This window comes from Dendrobates tinctorius, unplaced genomic scaffold (genome assembly GCF_039654945.1).
Source record: "Dendrobates tinctorius isolate UK_male_01 unplaced genomic scaffold, ASM3965494v1 ptg000150l, whole genome shotgun sequence".
NCBI classification, from domain to species: Eukaryota; Metazoa; Chordata; class Amphibia; order Anura; family Dendrobatidae; genus Dendrobates; species Dendrobates tinctorius.
This window is the reverse complement of record NW_027361817.1, coordinates 428,316-448,545: the sequence shown is the minus strand read 5'-3', so window position 1 is coordinate 448,545 and position 20,230 is coordinate 428,316. Positions and strand designations below refer to the sequence as shown.

Genomic DNA, 20,230 nt, shown 5'->3' with positions numbered 1-20,230 from the left:
TTTCCCTCATCTACTCCTTTTGGGATTCTCCGGGTACTGTCTCCCGGTACAACCTTCCTCGTTCCCAGAACACCCTCTCCTTATCAGTCTCGGAGGTGGGCGTCTTGGCGAGGTCTCTCAATTTCTCTAGGCTCGCATCTGAGTGCAGAGCGGCCTGGAATTCCTGGCTGGAGGCAGCCAGAAGTGACATCAGGGTTCCTTCCTCACAGGGACCCTCTGGAACCTGCTCTGGGTTCACCTCTGGTTCAGTCTCTCCTGTAGCAGAAGAGGGTCCAGAGGGCAGGGCGCTACCTGCGATCTGGGCACTCTGACTGTGTGTGACAGCTGCTATTATGCTGCCTCCCCAGGGATTTCTACAGACCCACCAGCCGGCGCTGCTATGGGCTCTACCCCCCTATCCACCCCCAACACTTCAGGAGCAGTGCTACTCATGGGCCAGTTACCTTCTTCGGTGGCACTGGTCAGTTGCGGGGCATCACCTTCCTCACGGTTTCCATGCACCTCCCCATTTCTTTGAGCACCGACGTTTGCTCCTGTTAGGGGTTCCTCAGCCGTCTCACTCCGCAGAGTGACGGGGCTGAGCACTTGGGTACCTGTGGACATATCTACCATTTCAAAGAAATGGTTAACAGGTTCAGTCGGCACAGATACATCATCAGCATCATACCTAGGAAAAGAATGGTTATCAGAATTCTTTGGTACATTTACACCACCATCAGCATCATTCCTGGAGAGAGAATGGTTATTAGCTGTATCATTACTCATCAAGGCATTAGCAAGTAACACATTCAGTTTCCCATCATCATCAGGGTTAACGTCACATTATCAGATTGGGGAGGGGTGTCAGGGACATAGTAGGCAACCATCCTCCCCAAATCAGTCCCCAATAAAACATCAGTGGGCAGGTTTTCAGACACTCTCACTTGCCTCACCCTGCTCCCAACACCCCAATCAAGAAAAACCCGGGCCACTGGCAGGGACAACGGGTGCCTCCAATCCTGGTGACAGTCAGGGTTTTCCCCTCAATAAACTCTTCAGGGACCGCCAGTCCAGGACGGATAAGGGTTCGTTCAGCCCCAGTATCCTTGAGGCCTATAGCAAAATGGGCCCCCACCTGGTCGTGTTGAACGTTGTCATCCATCCTCCCAACCACACCTCCCACCAACAGAACAGAGGCATTGGGCCCAGAGGACTTGGCTGGGGGGTCTCCTGCTTTTCCGGACAGGTGGCACTGATATGACCAGTCCGACTGCAGTTGTAACACTGGCGACTGTCAGTAGTAGGCCTGGTTTTGGCAACAGGGACAGGGCCTCCGGAGGGATGGCTGGTAGGGGCACTGGGGTTGGTTGCAGGCTTACCCCCTCTCCAGCTGGCGGTGACTGGTCTCCGTGTCTCTGACTTCTGGTTGGCCTCATAGATGTCGGCGATCTGCACGGCTTTGTCCGCGTTCATTGGTTCCCGGTCCAGGATGAACTGTTAGACCTCAGCTGGGCAGAGATGCAGGAACTGGTCTTTGATCATCAGGTCCTTCAGTAGGTCAAAGGAATCAACTGACAGTCCATGGATCCACTGGTCAAAGAGGGTCTTGAGTCCTTGCACCACATCACTATAACTATCGTGTGGGCCACGTCGGAGGTTCCGGAACTTCCTTCGGTATACCTCAGGTCTCTGCTCTTCTCGAGCTTGCTGGATCAGCTGCAGACGTCCAACATGGTCTTTGGCAGGGAGCTGCTATAGGGCCATTTGCAGATAGCGGTCCATGACTTCCTGGCTGCCGGTCAGGCCGACCTGCACCAGCTGGACCTCCGCGGCTGCACCATTGGCCCTGGTGCTGCCTTCTGCGCCCTGGCTCTCATCCCATTGCACTAGAGCCGTGACCAACTGGGCTTTGGTCTTGTCGGCTACGTCAATCTGCTTTGTCGTGCACAGGGTCCTCAGGGTGTCCTTATTAAGCTGCTTATAATAGGATTCTCCCCGCGTAGCCATGGTTGCTAAATAAAAGATAGAAAAGAAAAACAAAGAGGAGGGGGGAATACTTGCACGTACACACAAATGTCTCAGGACTAGTAAACACTGAGTCTGTTCTCCAAAACCTATGACGCAGGGCCCCGCAGGAACCGTGCAGGGTTTTAGTGAGAGGAATGATTGCTCAAACCAGATCACTAATGCTCTATGATTATCCCACCACTGCCACCAATATCTCACGATCCCACCGCTGACACCAGTATGTCACGGACAGAGGGATGTGATGCACTGCCGACATATGGCTATCACAGGCACAAGGGGAGCTTATCTTAGTTATCCCACCGCTGGCACCTTGTGATAAAAAAACAGCAAGATAATCTTGCCCTAACAATTTATCGCAGGGGGCTCCGTGGTGTTAGTGTGTAAAGACAACAATCCTCTGGCCCTCCTTCAAAATACCAAATTGGGAGTCCTGGAACAGCGATGGGTGGCCAGAATGGCAAAGTTCAAGTATAAGATCATTTACAAACGGGGAGCGGAGAACGTACACGCTGATGCCCTTTCCAGAATCCGACACGCGGGTCGGAGTCAGGACAAGGAATTGGAAGGGGAAGAAATCTCGTTTTCCTCGGCCCCGCCGAGATGGTAGCAGTTGCAAAGAGCAGTCCCGTGAGGGGCCAACGGAAGGCATCATGGAGCAGTCCAGAGACGAGTGGGTGTGACTGCAACAAGAAGATGGAAAAATCTCGCTCCTACATCAATGGGTGTCCTCGGAACAGCTGCCCAGTGACACCCAGAGAAGAACTCTCTCTCCCGACACTTTAGTAATGCTGCGTCAGTGGGAGATTGGTGATCAAAGACAGGCTGCTGTATCAAAAAGTAAAGTTGCAGGCGGAGCTGACAAACACCTAGCAAGTGATAGTACCGGGAACTCGACTGGCTGAAATTGCCGGAGAAGCACATGAAAACGGGGCCCACTTCAGGGCTCAAAAGACTTTCCGGTGGCTGCAGTGAATAGTCTACCACCCCTGATTAAAAACAGAGGTCGAAGAGATCTGCAGAAAATGTTGCCAGTGCGAACTGACTAAGCCACCAGAACAAAGAGCTCCTGTACAGACAATAGTGACAGCAGCGCCCCTAGGACTGCTGATAGACTACCTGACCATCAGACCAGCCCACCAGGGATACGAGCTTTGCCTGGTAATGGTAGACCATTTTACCAAGTTCGCCATAGTGACACCCACCAGAGACCAAACGGCGGAATCCGCCGCCTATGCCATCTGTAAAAACTTTATCCAAGTCTATGTATGCCCCTGACGAATTTACTTGGGGCAGGGCGCTTGTTTCCTGGGGAAAGTAATGGAGGAGTTACATTGTCTGTATGGCATCGACAAATCCCGGACCACACCATACCATCCTCAGGGAAACGGGGCCTGCGAGCGATTCAATCAGACTCTAATCCAGATTCTATGTACCCTGGAGGATGATCGAAAAACCCGTTGGCCTGATTACATCCCTGAACTGGTCTGGGTGTACAATAACCGTGTTCATTGGGTCACAGGTTACACTCCGTATTCGCTGCTCTTTGCCCTGGAAGGAAAAGGAATCACCGAAGAAGAGTTAGACCCTGAAGAAGAACGTCCGTGGACAGGGGTCTCCTCGTGGGTCCGTGATCACCGGTATCATCTACAAACTGTACACAGGCTAGTACAAATGAGGCTCCAAGAGCTGGAACATCAACGAAAACCCCCATCACAACCAACAGAATTTCAAGTAGGAAATCATGTCCTCGTACGGGAGCGACGCCCCCAGAACAAGCTGGAGCACCGGTGGGAAGAGGATCCCTATCGAGTACTACACCGAGTGAGCCCAGATAGACCTGTATACAAAATACAGTCTGAAAAACAAGGAAGACGACTTACTCGAACGGTGCATCGCAACATGCTATGGCCCTGTATATCAACGGACCCCGAGCGGTCTGTGAGCCCTCCTGAAACCAAGGACCCGATACCAGCAGTCTGGGACAAAGAAGAAGATGAAGTCCTCCTAACAGCAAATACCGATCCGCTGGGGGCCGACATCCCCGCGGCCCCAGCTACCCAAACACCTTCTACCACCCCGGAAGACTCCACTGCATCATCTGAACTACGAAGCTCCGAGCGATCAACAGCAGGAAAACCCCCGCACGTTGCGAACAGGACCAATTTGTTTGAAAAAGGCGAATTCGGCACCGAAAAGGGCGCCTGAACCCCCTGGACCCTCACCCATGGACCGGCGAGCGAAAAGGGTGGGAGACTGTAGGGGAGTGGGTCTAGGAAAGAGGACCAACCGTGTTTCTGGGCCAGAACTAAGAGGGCTGTCATTCGTGATCCCGGGGGGTACGATTGCAGGCGAGGACCGACCTTTGACCATGCCAAAAGGGGGCGGGTCGACTACAGTATAAGATGGGCGGTGCAGGTAAACAAGGGACACTGGGCGGGAAGAGAAACTGCACATAGGAGGGAGGAGCCGAGTGGGCCTCTCCCCTCAGATGTGAATCAGCACTTTCCAGAGACCAGAGGCAGCACCCGACCTGACAGAGTGCAGAGCCCAGACGTCGTGCCTGGAGCAGAAGCCTCTTCCTGAGCCGCTGCAGAACGCGGGCCACGGTGCGCCCTCAGGCGTGGCTCCCCCCACGCATTTGACGCCGTTTCCCCGCAGGCAGTCCACCCACCGCCATCGGCCTCCTCCCAAGGACCCGCAGTCGCCTCTGCTCTGCTCCATACCACAGCTGCGGCCTCCTCACTGGGACCCGTGGCCGCCTCCGCTCTGCTCCACACCGCGGCTGAGGCCTCCGCAATGAGACCCGTGGCCACCTCCACTCCACACCATGGCTGCGATCTCCTCACCGGGACCCGCAGCCTCCTCTACTCCGCTCCCCACTGCGGAGGGCCCAGCATCAGGAGAGCTACGCGGGGCCCATGTACACCCCGCGGTACCGGAGCGCAAGGACTTCCAGACCCTCTGGCAACGCTTCCTCGGCTGGACATGTCGACTAAGGTGCCGCCAGGACACTCCTCGCACACCAACTCTGCAGAATGTCAGAGAACGATAAGTGACTCTCCGTTGTTCGCTCCCCCGTTTAGCCCCCAAGGGTCCTTAGCTACCCACACCATGGCCGCATATCGGTCACCTCTCGTCCCATATTGTTTAATCTGTGTGACATTTGTGTTTTACTTCCCTGTGTGGAAAACTCATTGTCAGCTTTAACCTATATCTATATATAAAACTTGAGTTTAACCCTTGTTCTGCCTCCTGCTCGTCACTGCATCCTACGTACCTGCTAGTTACCACACATTTGCCGGACTCCGCGGAACTCCGAAAAACAACGCATGCGTACGCTGATGCATGCGAACTGATGCAAACGCATGCTCCTGCATACACCATGTTAAAGATAGGCAAACATGCCACATACAGATTGCTGCGGATGAAACGCTGCACAAACAGAAGCAAATGTGAAAGCAGCCCAAGCCTGAACAAAACTTGAATGGGTGTACTCACACTTAGGATATATGCACACAGCGTCTGTTAGACATGTATGGACACACCATCTTTTTTGAACAGAAAAAACTACAGGAAACTATGCCTTTTTTCCCTGAAGTCATTTTTTGCGGCATCTTTGCCACTGACTTTTTTTTTACTTGCGCTGTATCAACTAGTAAGTAACTTCCAAGCAGAAGATGCCTGAGGATTGGTCAATTCTATGAACTGCTTTGTGTCTTTGGAAGCAGTTAGAATCTCCAGTGACTAAACAATATTGAGTAAATTATTTTTGACATTGCAGTGCGCATATTCATTTTTTTGGGATTTTTTTAGCGCTTTTTCTGACTGGTTATGGAGCATACCCACGTAAAAAACATGCCATTTGCACATGCACATACCCTTACAGAAATTATTATATGCTGTACTGACCTTTAAGTTCCTGCACTAAGTTATGGTTTAGCTACTTAACTAACTTTCTTTATGCTGAACTTGAGTGCATGACTGCTGCGGCCAATTACTGACTCCAGTGAAGACTGCGTAAATGGTACAAAAATACTGAGGCCAGTGATTGGTTGTAGTGGTCAGGTGAACACAGGTTCAGCACATCATCACTGCAGGACGAGCCATCAAGACCAGCATGACTACTGGAACAGGGTGTCAGGACTTGATTGTCAGGTGACCCAGAACCAGATACAAACCCAAGCAGCAGTCACAGATAGATCCACCAAACTCCTCACAGGGCCAGTTTTAGGCAAAGTGGGGCCCTAGGGAAAGTGTAAAATGGGGCCCCAAATGCTAGCATATTACACACCACACAGAAGCATTTCGATTGTATTTACATGCGCGGAGTTCAGGCCACTAAATGAGTGTGATCGACAACATTGAAGTCGTTCAATACTTGTTTCCTGGCCTCTTTCCACCGTCTGAGAAAGAATGATGGGGACAGAACAATCACTAATGGATCACTAACAGATCACCATACAGTATCATGTAATCAGCAGCACATCTACAGTTTACACCCCATAGTCCTCCATATAATATAATGTGCCCCATAGTCCTCCATATAGTATAATACTCTCCCCAGTCCTCCATATAGTATAGTGCACTCCCCATAGTCCTCCATATAGTCTACTACACTCCTCATAGCCCTCCACATACTAAAATACACTCAGTCCTCCATATAGTATAATACACTACTCAGTCCTCCATATAATATAATACACTCCTCATAGTCCTCCATATATTAAACTACACTGCACAGTCCTCCATATAGTATAATGCACTCTTCATAGTGCTCAATATAATACATTGCCAGTCATCCATGTAGTACAATTCACTTCCCATAGTATAATGCACCCCATAGTTCTTCATATAGTATAATGTATTTTTACCCATAGTCCTCGATACAGTATAATGCAGCCACCACAGAGTATAATGCAGCCACGCCATACAATATCATGTAACACCCCCATAGAATATAATGCAGCCCCCCCTTATAATATAATGCAGCCACCCCACAGAATACAATATAACCCCCCCATAGAATATAATGCAGCCCCCTCAAATAGTATAATGCAGCCACTCCATAGAATATATGGCAGCCCCCTCATAGAGAATAATGCAGCCCCCCCCGAGAAGATAATGCAGCCCCCCATAGAATACAATATAGCCTCCTCATATAGTATAATGTAGCCCCCTCATAGAGTATGATGCAATCAACCCCCATAGAATATAATTTTAATACAGTCCTCCATAGAATATAATATAGCCCCGAATAGAATATAAACCAGCCAACCTCCCCTTAGAATATAATGTGGTCTCCCTTATTATATAACACAGCCTCCCCCATAAAATGTAATGTATGATGTACCCCCCATAGTATATAACACAGCCACATAGTATATAACACAGCCCCACATGGTATATAGCCCCCCCCCGAGAATGGCCCCATAGTCCAGTACTCACTGTTACATTAAAAAAAACAAAAAACACACTTCTCACCTCTCCTCGCGCTGCGCATGGCCCCTGTCTCAGCCTGCACTGCCTTGTAAACTGTGAGCGTGATGACGTCATCGCGCACCCGCTGTGTCAAAGGCAGAGCAGGGAATGATGGGCGAGGGAGCGTCAGCTGATGCTCTCTCCTCTAGCATTGCTTTGAACTGTACCGGCAGACGCCGGTATAGTTCAATGCGGCAGCGAGGGGAGTCAGCACTGGCGGCAGGCGGTCCTCCCTGCCTCACGGGCCCCATAGTGGCTGTGTGATGTGCCGCTGGCTGGGGGACCCTGGGGGAGCGGGGGCCCTAGGCAGCTGCCTGGTCATATAACCTCCAAACATCTGTCCTCCAAGCCATGCAGCATAAGCTCTGAACAATGTGTTTCAGTCAGGACCCAGATTATATAGGGAATAGGCAAGGCTAACTGTGCTCAGCGGAGAGCTCAGACTTCAAGAGCTCCCAGCATGACCGATTAACCCCTGTACGGCCAAAAAAAGTTACCACCATTTAAAAAGAAGTGCTTCTTTACAAGACCAAATACAGTTCCCTATGTTAATAACTGCAGTGTATCTGTAAGTAATAGATGCAGTATGGGATCCCTTTTTACTCCTCATATAATCAATATTCTCAGGTAGAGTTGAGCGACTTTTTGTTTTTTAGGGTCGCGTTTCGTTTCGTGAAACCCGACTTTTCCAAAAGTCGGGTCGAGCAAGATCGTCCGATTATAGGGAAAAGTCGGGGTCGTACCGAAACACGAAACCCAATGTAAGTCAATGGGGAATAAAAGTCGGCAGTGAGAGGAGGACAGGAAACACACCAACAGTGCCCATTTGAATGCCAAAAGCATCAATTCTTCTTACTTAAGCTTGTCAACCTTAATTAACTTCATAATACAAGTTACGCACTGAAAAATAGGGGTTGTTTGGCTACAGTTGTGGGGGGGAGGGCTGGCTCCAGGTTTTCATGTGCCCTGAGCGAAAGAGCGCCCCTTTAACACATACCACAACTCATCATGCTCCGATACGGCAGAGAAATAGCGATATAGTACAATGAAAAATACTTCACTTTTTACATCTCATGACGAGGCCCATCTATTTCTCCATACAGAATCATTGGTCCCATATAATGTTTGAAACAGTATATGATGAGCTCCACATAATGCTACAGTATATGTTGGTCCCCATGGATGAAGCTCCACTGTCTTATGGGCCCAAATAATGCTCCAAACATAATGGGCCCCATTTCTAATGCTCTAGTGTATAATGGGCCCTGTAAATGCTGCTCCAGTGTCTGATGTCCACCTTTGGAATGTTCCAGTGTATGGTGGGCCCCATCTATCATTCTCCAGAGTATAGTGCTCCCCAAAAATTGCTGTCCCAACATTGAAAACAATCAAATAAGTCTCCTCGCTAGGGAATCCCTGTACTTGTCTGGACTCCTCGTCGTCCCCATCTTCCATCTCACTGCACAGTATTTCAACTTTGCAAGTGCTGTGATCCTGAGCAAGCAGGGGGGGGCCCACTCGTTGGTGACGGCACTGGCACAGGGCCCCTGATAGTACGGTGGTGTGTCTGATGGCGGGTGGGCCGAACCTGCACTTTCATCTGCAGCTTCCTCTTTGTCACCGTGTAAGATGGAACTGTATATGGGAAGGGTAACCTGAGTTTCATCAGGGTCAGATTCAGGCCGTGTAGCATGCGAGGGGAATGTAGTGGTCTGGGTCAATGTACCAGCAGATTCATCGAGCAGTGGCTGGGCATCAGTGCACTTGTGTCGCCCCCAGGAGTACGGTCGCCACAGTGGCATTACCTTCTTCCTAGGGAGTGTGATGTCATGCTTGGGAGCAACGAACGATCTCTCTAGCAGGTTAACTGATTGGGCGGCGTTATTCCCACGAGTCATGACCCTCCAAACAGCGTTCATGAAGGCAAAGTGTTTGTTTTACGTGGGCAGTATGGTTGCAAAGCTGAACCTTAAAGGAATGTCCAGAAGGGCACCACCAGGGGTGTAGCCTACGGTTAAATTCGACTCCACCTGGGAAGCCTCAACCATGCCAGCTACAGAACAGATGCACACATTGCAAGCTTAATTCCGTTAACGAACGAGACTCCGTCATGCCCCGCGGTCCGAGTCCGGCTTACTAGAGGGACACGTGAGGCTCTGGCACATGAGATTGGCCAATAACTGGTGTGTCATGCCCTTACATGTCCGTGGCTGCATGTGCGCTACACTGAAAAGGCCAGCGTTTGTCGCTTACAGGTGCAGATAACCCGCTGAACAACGTTAGTGATGGGGATCACTGATTACAATTATTACCCGCGAACAATGATTTCCCAGTAAGTGCAGGTCAACCGCAGTTCCGGAATTAGGCCTAACCATCATTCCTGAAAAAATGAAAAACTTACATATGCAAACCACAGGTGCTGTAGTTGCTTAACAGCTCGCCAGCCGTTCTCACGCCCAGTATGGATTACACGTGATTGCACAAAGGTGAGAAAGGGTACCGTATCCCCAGATAACATGTATGGATAGCGTACACATTTAAAATATATGTCTATACATCAGGAGGCAGGCTCAGACGGTGTTAGGCCCAGTATGGATTGCACGTGATTGCACAAAGGTTAGAAAGGGTACCGTATCCCCAGATAACATGTATGGATAGCGTACACATTCAAAATATATGTCTATACATCAGGAGGCAGGCTCAGACGGTGTTAGGCCCAGTATGGATTGCACGTGATTGCACAAAGGTTAGAAAGGGTACCGTATCCCCAGATAACATGTATGGATAGCATACACATTCAAAATATATGTCTATACATCAGGAGGCAGGCTCAGACGGTGTTAGGCCCAGTATGGATTGCACGTGATTGCACAAAGGTTAGAAAGGGTACCGTATCCCCAGATAACATGTATGGATAGCGTACACATTCAAAATATATGTCTATACATCAGGAGGCAGGCTCAGACGGTGTTAGGCCCAGTATGGATTGCACGTGATTGCACAAAGGTGTGAAAGGGTACCGTATCCCCAGATAACAAGTATGGATAGTATACACATTCAAAATATATGTCTATACATCAGGAGGCAGGCTCAGACGGTGTTAGGCCCAGTATGGATTGCACGTGATTGCACAAAGGTGAGAAAGGGTACCGTATCCCCAGATAACATGTATGGATAGCGTACACATTCAAAATATATGTCTATACATCAGGAGGCAGGCTCAAACGGTGTCAGGCACAGTATGGATTTGACGGCCCAGACTACACAGCGGAGGAGCAGGGAGAGGTAAAGATTGCAAATGCTGGGGCCCTGCCCAAGCAAGGGGGGCCCACTCTTGGGCGTCGGTACTGGCACTGGGCCCCTCATAGTACGGCGGTGTGTCTGACAGCGGGTGTGCACCACCACCGTCAGAGACACTTGATTGCACTATGAGGGACCCTGTGCCAGTGCCCACGCCAAAGAGTCGGCCTACCCACCTGTCCAGGGCAACGGCACTCGCACGGTGTCGTGCGCTAGGTGGTGACCCCGGCCATGGGGGGGAGGCAGCACAGTTAGGGAGTTTTAGAAAGTGGCATATGTTGATGTTGGACATTCAGCTGATGCAAAAGGTGAAATAGGTCAAGTCCCAGGAAGAGGTGGACCAAAGCAAGCCATTTTTCTGTCACCCTATGTGTCATCAGGGGAAGGTGGGACAAAATCCTTGGAAACCCATGCGTGGTTCATTTTAATGAAGGTTAGATCATCCACATTTTGGGTTGACAGACGGGTCCTTTTTTCTGTCAGGATTGATCCAGCTGCACTGAAGACTCTTTCCGATAGCACACTTGCAGCTGGGCAAGCGAGCTCCTGTAAGGCATATTGTGCCAATTCAGGCCAGGTGTCCAGTTTAGCGGCCCAATAGTCAAAGGGGAATGACCTGTGTGGGAGAACATCGATATGGGAGGAAAAGTAGTTTGTAACCATAGTTGACAACTGCTGTCTCCTGTCACTTTCCATCGATGCAGTATTACCAGTTGTGTGAGCGGTACTTGAAAAATCAGTCCACAACATTGTCATGAAACCCGTCTCCAACGCCACTTCTGCTGTGTGCACCACGAACACCTCTGCCAAGCTGACCCCGGCCCGTACGGCTCGGGTGAGAACCATCACCGCTGCTGTGTGCTGGGAATGCCTCAAGCAACCGATTTACCAGAGTTGCTTGTTTATTAGCCAATATTAGGTCAAGGTTCTCCTGTGGCATGATGTTTTGTAATTTGCCTTTATAGCGTGGATCCAGGATGCTGGCCAACCAGTAGTCGTCATCGTTCATCATTTTGGCAATGCGGGGGTCCCTTTTTAGGATCTGCAAGGCATAATCTGACATGTGGGCCAATGTTCCCGGTGTCAATGATGCACTGCGAGTGCTGGTTGGAGGAGCACTTTCTGGCAAATCCACATCCCTCCAGTCACGCACAAACCCTGTACCAGACCTTGCCACGCCAACATTTTCACTTGCCCCACGAGATGCATCCTCCTCCCCTAAGTAATCATCCCCATCATCCTCCTCCTCCTCCTCCAGGAGAGGTCCCTGAGCAGACAATGGCTGAATGTCATCAAGGATTCCCTCCTCCTCTTCCTCCTCATCAACATTGGCTGCAGAAGCCTGCTCCTTAAGGTGCGTCAAAGTTTGCATGAGCAGACGCATAAGTGGGATGCTCATGCTTAGGATGGCGTCGTCTGCGCTTACCAGCCGTGTGCATTCCTCAAAACACTGAAGGACTTTACAGAGGTCTTTCAGCTTCGACCACTGCACACCTGTCAACTCCATGTCTGCTCTCAAAGTGCCTGGCCGTGTATCCTCCCACAAATGCATTATGACCTGCCTCTGCTCGCACAGCCGCTCCACCATGTGCAGGGTGGAGTTCCACCTTGTTGCAATGTCGATAATGAGGCGGTGGTTGGGAAGGTGGAGCAATCGCTGCAGCTTCTGCATACGAACGGAGTGTACAGGCGACCGGCGGATGTGCGCGCACAGTCTTCGCACCTTCTGGAGCAGGGCTGTTAACTCCGGATAATTTTTGAGGAAGCACTGCACCACCAGGTTCAAGGTGTGAGCCAAGCAAGGTATGTGGCTGAGTTTAGAAAGGGCTATGGCTGCCACAAAATTACGGCCGTTATCACTAACTACCTTGCCTGCCTCAAGATGTACACTGCCCAGCCATGACTCAGTTTGTCGCTTCAAGTACTCGGCCAGCACCTCGGCGGTGTGTCTGTCGCCCAAACACATCATCTGCAACATAGCCTGCTGATGCTTTCCACTAGCTGCTCGATAGGGGGACACCTCATGTGCAACAGTGGCAGCTGCAGATGGAGTGCTCGTACGACTGCGCTCTGTGGACGAGCTTTCGCTTCTGGAGGAGGAGGAGGAGGAGGAGGGTCGAATGCCTACAGCCAACTGTTTCCTATACCGTGGGCTAGGCAGCACTGTCCCACCACCGCTGTCCCCTGTGGACCCTGCATCCACCACATTAACCCAGTGCGCAGTGATGGACACGTAACGGCCCTGGCCATGCCGACTGGACCATGCATCAGTTGTGAGGTGCACCTTTCCGCTCACTGACTGCTTGAGTGCATGGACAATGCGGTCTTTCACATGATGGTGGAGGGTTGGGATGGCTTTGCGAGAGAAGAAGTGGCGACTGGGTAGGTCATAGCGTGGTACTGCATAGGCCATGAGTTCGTGGAAAGCTGCGCTTTCCACCAACCGAAAGGGCATAATCTCAAACGAGATTAGTTTGGCAATGTGGGCGTTCAAACCCAGTGTACGCGGATGAGAGACTGAGTACTTTCTTGACCTACTCATAGTGTCTGGGAGGGTGAGCTGGACTTGAGAGCTGCATATGGTGGAAGTAGCGGTGGACAGGGCGGACTGAGAGAGGGTTGATGATGGTGATGGAGTTGGTGTTCTTTCTGATGGCCTAGAATCAGTCTTTCGTTGATATAACAGTGGGATTCCCTGACTGCTGTGGCCTTGCAACGACACCTCAACATTTGCTGCTGTGCTAACCGGTGGGCTTACAGTGGGGGAAACAATGTAGCGTTGCTGACTACCTTCGTTGTGATCAGTTGCACATGTGGCACTTGAGGTTTGGTGTTGTGTCCACGCTTGCAAGTGCATGGTGTTTAAATGTCTAAGCATGCAACTGGTATTCAAATTTTTCAGATTTTTCCCTCGGCTAAAGGTCTTTGCGCACTTCTTACAGATAACCTTGGCCTGATCATGAGGATTTTGTTCAAAAAAGTGCCACACTGCACTCTTCCTACTTTGGCAGACATTTTGCGGCCTAGCACGCTGTGATCTTTTGACCCTCTGGACAAGCTGTCCAGCAAATCTTTTGATTTTTGGAACCTGTATTTGGAGTGCTCCGGGCCTGCCAGATAACAGCTGTTGCGATGTCGATGTCTGCTGTGGATGCTCCTCATCTGAGCTATTGGAAGCAGCACCCTCTTCCCCCAATGGATGCCAATCTGGGTCAACAACTGCGTCATCCATCACCTCCTCTTCAATGTCATGTGCACCTTCCTCTGTGTCACCGTGTATGGTGGTATAGTGTGCGGGAAGGGGAACCTGAGTCTCATCAGGGTCAGAATCTGGCTCTGTACACTGCGAGGACAATGTAGTGCTCTGAGTGAATGTACCAGCAGAATCATCCATCAGCGGCTGTGCATCAGTGCACTCCATGTCAGATTCATCTTGGCCTGGGTAATTCACCATTTGACTTGATAATCCAGGCATGGTATGTGAAAACAGCTCCATGGAGTAATCAGTAGTATGGCCTGCGTCATCCTTCAATCTTGGTTGGGGTGAAGGACACAAGGAAAGGTGTGGTTCATGAAAATGAGCCTCCAATGACGACTCAGTGCTTTTACTTTTTACAACTGAAGAAGAGGAGGCGATAGAGCTGGAGGCTGAGTCAGCAATGTAAGACAAAACTTTTTCCTGATGCTCTGGCTTTAAAAGCGGTTTGCCAACTCCTAGAAAACTAAGCCTTCGAAGCCTTATGGAGCCAGACGATGACGCAGGCTCAACACCTCCTGCATTCGGTCCTATTTTGCTCTTGCCACTACCATCAGATCCACCACCAACACCATCATTACCAGCTGCCAACCCCCGCCCAATTCCACGGCCTCTTCCACCAGCCCTCCTCATTTTTGGTAGAAATGTAGACAAAATCCAACAAACTATATAGTAATGTAAAACAAGGTACAAGGTGTCTATAGGACAGGGGAGATTTTGAATTTCTGCTCACACTAGTGGACACTGGACACTTTTGGATTGTGTGAGGCCCACTGAGTATCTGAGCGCTATGTCACAGGCTCGATGGCACAGCTGTGACCAAAGTGACTAGAGGATAAGTGAGATTTTGAATTTCTGCTCACACTAGTGGACACTGGACACTTTTGGATTGTGTGAGGCCCACTGAATATCTGAGTGCTATGTCACAGGCTCGATGGCACAGCTGTGACCAAAGTGACTAGAGGATAAGTGAGATTTTGAATTTCTGCAGACACTTGTGGACACTGGACACTTTTGGATTGTGTGAGGCCCACTGAATATCTGAGCGCTATGTCACAGGCTCGATGGCACAGCTGTGACCAAAGTGACTAGAGGATAAGTGAGATTTTGAATTTCTGCTCACACTAGTGGACACTGGACACTTTTGGATTGTGTGAGGCCCACTGAATATCTGAGCGCTATGTCACAGGCTCGATGGCACAGCTGTGACCAAAGTGACTAGAGGATAAGTGAGATTTTGAATTTCTGCAGACACTTGTGGACACTGGACACTTTTGGATTGTGTGAGGCCCACTGAATATCTGAGCGCTATGTCACAGGCTCGATGGCACAGCTGTGACCAAAGTGACTAGAGGATAAGTGAGATTTTGAATTTCTGCAGACACTTGTGGACACTGGACACTTTTGGATTGTGTGAGGCCCACTGAATATCTGAGCGCTATGTCACAGGCTCGATGGCACAGCTGTGACCAAAGTGACTAGAGGATAAGTGAGATTTTGAATTTCTGCTCACACTAGTGGACACTGGACACTTTTGGATTGTGTGAGGCCCACTGAATATCTGAGCGCTATGTCACAGGCTCGATGGCACAGCTGTGACCAAAGTGACTAGAGGATAAGTGAGATTTTGAATTTCTGCAGACACTTGTGGACACTGGACACTTTTGGATTGTGTGAGGCCCACTGAATATCTGAGCGCTATGTCACAGGCTCGATGGTACAGCTGTGACCAAAGTGACTAGAGGATAAGTGAGATTTTGAATTTCTGCAGACACTTGTGGACACTGGACACTTTTGGATTGTGTGAGGCCCACTGAATATCTGAGCGCTATGTCACAGGCTCGATGGCACAGCTGTGACCAAAGTGACTAGAGGATAAGTGAGATTTTGAATTTCTGCAGACACTGGACACTTTTGGATTGTGTGAGGCCCACTGAATATCTGAGCGCTATGTCACAGGCAGAAATTGGCTAGTGTATCACAAACTACAAGGTGTATGTAGAATTGGGCAGAGTAGGAATCTCCCTAGAGTGCAGGTCTGTAAGAACGGAACATGTCCTCGACTTATTCTCACAGAGTGACACAGATAGTTTCACTGTGGCTGTGATAACAGCCGTTACACGGTACTGTGTGAGGAGCGTACACCGCTGTATGGTGTGAAAAAATGCACGCTCAGTACCTCAGCAGGACAAAAAAAAAAATTGGGATTGCTTTTAAAAAAACAGTTTGCAGAGCAGTGGGTAAACAGCAATGCAGCTGTCAGGAAGCCTTAGAAGGCAGCCCAACAACCAACACCACTGATACACCACAATATAGCCTCCCCTTGCACTGCACACACAGTGACTGGTGTGTTGTACAGGCACAATCGCTAGCAGCAGAAGCAGTTTTTTTTCTTCTTCCCTGCCTAACACTCTCCCTACAGAATCAGCAGCAACCTCTCCCTATGCTAAGATCGGCAGAAGTAAGATGGCGGTCGGCGTGCACGCCCTTTTATACCCCCTGTGACGCCCACCAAAGCAAGCCAATCACTTTCATGCCCTTCTGAAAGATGGTGGTGACCCGTGCCTATGTCATCACGTTGCCCACAGTGTCCGTGGATCCTGATTGGCTGAAAAAGAGCGCAAAACAAACTTTTGAAACGCGACTTTGGCGCGTAAGTCGCCGACCTCGTGGCCGACCTCATCCTAGGGTCGGGTTTCGTTTCATGAAACCCGACTTTGCCAAAAGTCGGTGACTTTTGAAATTTTTCGACCCGTTTCGCTCAACTCTATTCTCAGGTAAAGTCTGTCTTCAGTGAAAAATGGTTTCCCATAACTAAGGACATGGCAGCTGGTACTTATAAAGTTTTATGTAGAGGGGAGAAGAGGAAGGAGGATCAGAGGCAGACACAAGTTCTCCTGAAATAAGTTACATATAAATAAAAATGTTACAATTGTTTTTTCTGCATTTGCCACCAAATAAAAATGAATGTAAATGTAATGCTTACAAATGTGTATGGGGCAATTATTACAGTTCTACTGGCAAAAATAAGACCTACAGCAGTACTTAAAAAAAGTTATGGTTGTTTCTGACTGTGGGAAGGTGAAAACAAAAAAACTGTTATGGTGGCCTGAACAATACATTGTGTGCACAATTCTTAAGCTGACAGTAAATCCAAAAGATTAATAAATCTGAAATCTGAATATTTAAGAAAGTAAAAATGATTTTTTTTTCTTTTTTTGAGGAATATCTATGTGTGCAGAATTATTAGGCAAGTATTAGTGTGCAGAATTATTGCACAGCTAAAAGGAAAAACATAAATTTTTCCATCTCAATTGCTCCCTGGGTGAAATTGCTAATATTGCATGAAAGTGAAATGACAAAAAAAACCCTCACGTAGACAGGTTGCATGCAGCACAACTCCGATATGCGTGATAATGAATCCAATGTGAGCCTCCTTGCTCTTGGCACTGAGCTCACACCTAGAGGGTGGAGAACGAATTAGGGAGAGGTAAATAATGAAGCAGTACATCCCCAAAGCTGCCAAAAAATGTCACAGATCATGGAGAAATAACAGGTTTATTGACGCAACATGTTTCAGAGTTATTGCATGGGCTCTCCTTTTGCCCTACAACTAAGATAGATATCTTTTAATTATTCCTAACCTTCAACAATTACACTATGTATCTAAATTAACCCTTTGCATTTTTTGTTTAAAGGCAGAAAATGTCATTCTGCAATAGATGCTACAAACATATTGGTTAATGACAGATCCTGTGTAATACCCCAACATGTAGAAGTGAATGTGAAATCATCTTTCTATCCCATTCATCACCAAGGGCGTCATTTAGAAACATTTCATCATTTAATTTTAAAGGAATTAAGGAGCCTTCACAATACTAAGAAAACAATCTCAAAGATAATCTTACTGCTGCTTAACAATGGGTACTTAGATCCTTAAAATCTAGGGAGGAACTATTGTTATTATGCTGCAACAAGCTCCATGTGATCCACAACCTCTTTACCTCCTGCAACCTTTTCTTCATGGCCCTCACTGAGACCTGGCTGACACCCCCTGACACGGCCTCCCCGGCCGCACTGAGTTATGGCGGCCTCCACTTTACCCATACTCCTCGCCCTGGCAGACATGGTGGAGGAGTGGGTTTCCTGCTTTCTAAAAACTGCTCCTTCAACCCTATCTAACCCCCACCCTCCCTTATCCTCCCTTCTTTCGAGGTTCACTCTGTCCGTATCTACTCTCCCTCTAATATGCAAATGGCTGTCATATACCAACCACTGGGCTCAGCCACTGCCTTCATCGACCAATTCTCCATATGGCTCCTCCACTTTCTCTCTGCTGACATCCCCACCATAATCATGGGGGACTTCAACATCCCCATTGACACCCACCAGCCAGCAGCCTCCAAAATCCTGTCACTTTCCTCATCCTTTGGACTTACTCAGTGGTCCTCCACAGCCACCCACACAGATGGACATACATTAGACCTCATCTTCACCCGCCTCTGTTCCCTACCCAATCTCACAACCTCTCTCTTCCCCATATCTGACCACCACCTACTCACCTTCTCATCCTCGTCCATCTCACCTGCCCCCCATGTCCAGCCACTAGCAAATCGTCGCAGAAACCTCGCACACCTAGACACTCAAAGACTCTCAGACTCTCTTCTACCCCTGTCCTCCATATCTTCACTTCACAACATGGACAGTGCCACCGCTTTCTACAACTCCACCCTCACATCAGCCATAGATTCAGTCGCCCCTCTCATGCATGGCAAAGTGCGACAAATCAATAGGCAACCCTGGCACAACAACTTCACCAAAAAACTTTGACAAGCATCCAGGGTCGCGGAGCGGTGTTGGAAGAAAACACGACTACCAGACAACTTCACTGCTTTCAAACAAGCTACACTTGCCTTTAAATCAGCCCTCACCTCTGCTAAACAGACCTATTTCACAAACCTTGTATCTTCATTATCCCACAACCCAAAACAACTGTTCAGCACATTTAACTCCTCCACCCACCACTGCCACCTCCAACTCCACTCATCTCTGCTGAGGACTTTGCCACCTACTTCATAAACAAGATCGACCAAACAAGGCAAACCTTTACTGTTCCACCACCCCAAGCACTCCACATACCAGACCTCTGCCCTTCCCTAATAACCTCCCTCTCCAACATCACTGAAGGAGAGGTTACTCATCTCCTTTCCAAATCACACCTCACCACCTGTGCACTTGACCCCATCCCTTCCCACCTGCTCCCCAACCTCACTAACATGATCATTCCAGCTCTAACCCATCTCTTCAACCTATCCCTATCTTCTGGTACCTTCCCTTCTGCCTTCAAACATGCCACCATCACACCCATCCCCAAAAAAATCAAACCATGACCCAACTGCTATGCCCAGCTATCGTCCCTTATCACTGCTCCCGTTTGCTTCCAAACTCCTTGAACAGCATGTCCATGCTCAACTTTCCTCCCACCGCTTATCTAACTCCCTCCTTGACATCCTCCAATCTGGCTTCCGCCCCCACCATTCCACTGAAACTGCCCTGACCAAAATTACTAATGACTTACTCACAGCCAAAGCTAACAGACAGTTCTCCATCCTCCTCCTTCTCGACCTGTCCTCTGCCTTCGACACAGTCTACCACTGCCTACTGCTCGACAAATTCTTTCATCCCTTGGCATCAAAGACCTTGCCCTGTCCTGGATTGCCTCATACCTTTCTGACCACACATTCAGCATTTCCCACTCCCACACTACCTCCTCATCCCGCCCTCTATCTGTTGGAGTTCCCCAAGGCTCTGTCATGGGGCCCTTAATTTTTTGCATCTATACTCTTGGCTGAGGACAACTCATAAAGTCCCATGGCTTCCAGTACCACCTGTATGCAGACGACACTCAGATCTACCTCTCTGGCCCAGATGTCACCTCTCTGATGTCCAGAATCCCGGAGTGTCTATCAGTCACATCCTCCTTTTTCACCTCTTGCTACCTAAAACTCAATGTAGACAAAACTGAACTCATTATCTTTCCTCCATCTCACGTATCTTCCCTACCTGATCTATCTATTATGGTAAATGGCATCACGCTCTCTCCCGCACCTGAAATCCGCTGCCTCAGAGTAACTCTCAACTCTGCCCTGTCCTTCAAACCACACGTCCAAACTCTTGCCACCTCCTGTC

The 20,230-nt window shown here is 49.1% G+C and overlaps 1 protein-coding gene across 1 annotated transcript in view; it reads right to left on the bottom strand.

Moving 5' to 3' along the window:
* Positions 1-17,516, bottom strand: part of LOC141049833 (hemoglobin subunit beta-2-like) — a 56,164-nt gene extending 38,648 nt beyond the window's left edge. Inside the window, exon 1 of the mRNA XM_073546642.1 lies at positions 17,417-17,516. The gene's annotated coding sequence lies outside the window, so the exon portion shown is untranslated. The remainder of the gene's footprint in view (positions 1-17,416) is intronic.
* Between the last annotated feature and the right edge of the window lie 2,714 nt (positions 17,517-20,230).